Source organism: Asparagus officinalis, chromosome 4 (genome assembly GCF_001876935.1).
Source record: "Asparagus officinalis chromosome 4, Aspof.V1, whole genome shotgun sequence".
In the NCBI taxonomy this organism is placed as follows: Eukaryota; Viridiplantae; Streptophyta; class Magnoliopsida; order Asparagales; family Asparagaceae; genus Asparagus; species Asparagus officinalis.
The window spans coordinates 12,026,291-12,029,998 of record NC_033797.1 but is presented as its reverse complement, the minus strand read 5'-3'; positions in this window follow the sequence as shown (position 1 = coordinate 12,029,998).

Genomic DNA, 3,708 nt, shown 5'->3' with positions numbered 1-3,708 from the left:
GGGAAGAGGTGTATTAAATAGGAAAGGATTTTTTTTGGGCTTATTGTGGGTCATTGAGGTCTAGTAGTATTTGGGCTTCTTGTGGAGATTTGGGCTTATCTGTTTAATTTATTGTAGGCCTTATAATATTTTATAGTATTATATAATTTGCTTGTATATTCATACAAGAATCTTAATTTTCTATTTTTTTTAGTTTTTCTAAGTACTACAATTAGATTTTTAATTAATTTATGCTTACCTTTGATAATAGTTAGCATTTATTGAAATTAATAGTTTATTTTTTTAATTTTGTATATATAATCTTATTGTTATTAAAAAAAACTTTATTTTTTATAACAGTACATCTTTTTAACCTTTTTATTTATAGTTATTTTAGTATCATTTTATTAAGTTAGTTTTATAAGTTAGATTTAGCATCAATTTCTATTTTTTTTTTGTTGTTCTTGTCATTTTTTTTTTGTTTAAGCATCAATTAGTTTTATATTTACAATCTAAATTTAATATTTTGAACTATCAAACAGAATTTATTCGTCATGGCTAGTAAATTGATTGCATCTGAACTGGCTAAGATAGAACACCTTAATGGTTCCAACTATGACATGTGGCATAGGAAAATTAAGTATGGACTTATCCATGACAATCTAGATAGTGTCCTAGAGGTTTCTGCACCAACTCTTGGTGAAGATCCCACTGACGCTCAGAAAAGAGAGCTTGAACAGTGGCAACTTAAGGACAAAAAGGCTAAAAGCTTAATGTTAATGTTCATGGAAGATAGTTTAATCAAAGTTTTTGAAAACTACAATACGGCTAGGGAAATGTGGCTTGCAATTAAAGAGAAGTATGACACTACCTCTGAGGTGAACATACAGCTCTTGATGCATAGATTTAATTCAAGAGCCAACTGTCCACAGGCGAAGAATAAGGGCGGTCCCAAACGCCCGGAACAAGGAGGATCCGGTAAGCGGGAGTTCATCGGCGTCATTGAGTGCAATGCTGCAACTACTGACGCTGGTGGCTGGTGGATTGATTCGGGAGCTACCCGACATATTGCAAAGACGAAGGAAGGGATATGCGACTTCAAGGAGCTGAAGAAGGGAGATCAAAGGATTTACATGGGGAACAATACCTACCTAGATGTTGAAGGTATTGGTTCATACAGATTGGATCTTGGGGACAGCATCATGGTTTTCAAGGAAGTGTTTTATACACCTGGCATAAGACGTAATCTGATCTCCGTCCCAGCCCTCCTGAAGAAAGGCCTTGAAGTTAGGTTTTACAACAATAGGGTCTCTATTGGGAAAGACAAGAAAGTGTTTGCTATGGGTAAGTTTGTACCCGAACATGATTTGTTCTGTCTTTCTGTTGTAAAACCTGAAATTTGCAATAAGAATTCTGATTTGCTTTATTCCTCGTGTCTTTTATCTGATTTTGATCTATGGCATATGAGACTAGGACACCCTGGTAATAGAAAGATAGATCAGATAATTAAAATGAATTTGTTACCAAATCTGACAGGTGTAAGGACATTACCCTGTGAACACTGCTTAACAGGGAAAATGACTAGAAAGTCATTTTCTGAAGGTCAGAGGGCAAGTGAACTTTTAGAGTTAGTTCATTCTGACATTTGTGGTCCGTTAAGTGTAAAGACACGTGGTAATAAAGAATATTTTATAACTTTCATAGATGATTATTCCAAGTATATTTTTGTGTATCTTTTAAACAAAAAATCAGAAGCATTTGAATGTTTTAAAAGATACAAGACAGAAGTAGAAAGGAAACTTGGAAGATATATTAAGGTGTTAAGAACTGATAGAGGTGGAGAATTCAATTCAAAGGAATTTGAAAACTATTGCATTCGTTATGGCATTAAGAGACATACCACTATGCCTTACACGCCACAACAAAATGGTGTGGCTGAAAGAAAAAATAGGACATTGATGAATGCAGTAAGATGTATGTTATCACACTCTGGTCTCTCCAAGGATTTTTGGGGAGAAGCAGTATTGACTGCGAATTATATTTTGAATAGGATTCCCACAAAATCAGTCGAGTCAACACCGTATGAGATTTGGAATGGACACAAACCTGAATTAAGTCACTTAAGAAAATGGGGTTGTGTTGCACATGTTCTCATTCCATATCAAGTTAGAGATAAGCTGGATCTCAAAACCTTAAAGTGTAGATTTATAGGCTATTCTGAAAAGTCTAAAGGATATAGGTTCTTCCATGAAGAGAAAGGGGTCATTGAAAGTAGAGATGCTACTTTTCTAGAAAATCTAGAGGAAAAGGAACAAGTTCAAGAGGCAGTACAACCTCTGTTAGACTTAGATGATGTTCCCAACGATGACCTGGACATAGTGGATGAAGTAAATCATCCAATAATGGAAGATGAGCCCTTAAATGAGAATATGCCTATGGAAAATCAACCAGCTGAACCTGTCCAACCTGTCAACCTTAGTGGTAATAAAAGACCCAGAACAACACCTGCATGGATGGATGATTATTATCTGTATTCATGCGAACCATCCTGTTTCTCGGTAGACATTGACATAGATGAGCAAGCTGATCCCTTGAATTATGTGGATGCTATGAACACACATGAATCAGAACAATGGCTGGAAGCCATGAAAAGGGAGCTTGACTCAATAGAAAGAAACAATGTATGGGAGCTATGTGACTTACCAGAAGATAGGAAGTCCATAGGATGTAAATGGGTGTTAAAGAAGAAATATCGGGTTGATGGGTCTATTGATACATTTAAAGCCCGATTAGTTGCTAAAGGGAAGAGGTGTATTAAATAGGAAAGGATTTTTTTTGGGCTTATTGTGGGTCATTGAGGTCTAGTAGTATTTGGGCTTCTTGTGGAGATTTGGGCTTATCTGTTTAATTTATTGTAGGCCTTATAATATTTTATAGTATTATATAATTTGCTTGTATATTCATACAAGAATCTTAATTTTCTATTTTTTTTAGTTTTTCTAAGTACTACAATTAGATTTTTAATTAATTTATGCTTACCTTTGATAATAGTTAGCATTTATTGAAATTAATAGTTTATTTTTTTAATTTTGTATATATAATCTTATTGTTATTAAAAAAAACTTTATTTTTTATAACAGTACATCTTTTTAACCTTTTTATTTATAGTTATTTTAGTATCATTTTATTAAGTTAGTTTTATAAGTTAGATTTAGCATCAATTTCTATTTTTTTTTTGTTGTTCTTGTCATTTTTTTTTTGTTTAAGCATCAATTAGTTTTATATTTACAATCTAAATTTAATATTTTGAACTATCAAACAGAATTTATTCGTCATGGCTAGTAAATTGATTGCATCTGAATTGGCTAAGATAGAACACCTTAATGGTTCCAACTATGACATGTGGCATAGGAAAATTAAGTATGGACTTATCCATGACAATCTAGATAGTGTCCTAGAGGTTTCTGCACCAACTCTTGGTGAAGATCCCACTGACGCTCAGAAAAGAGAGCTTGATCAGTGGCAACTTAAGGACAAAAAGGCTAAAAGCTTAATGTTAATGTTCATGGAAGATAGTTTAATCAAAGTTTTTGAAAACTACAATACGGCTAGGGAAATGTGGCTTGCAATTAAAGAGAAGTATGACACTACCTCTGAGGTGAACATACAGCTCTTGATGCATAGATTTAATTCAAGCCGTATGCAAGAAGGTGAAAATGTTACTGAACA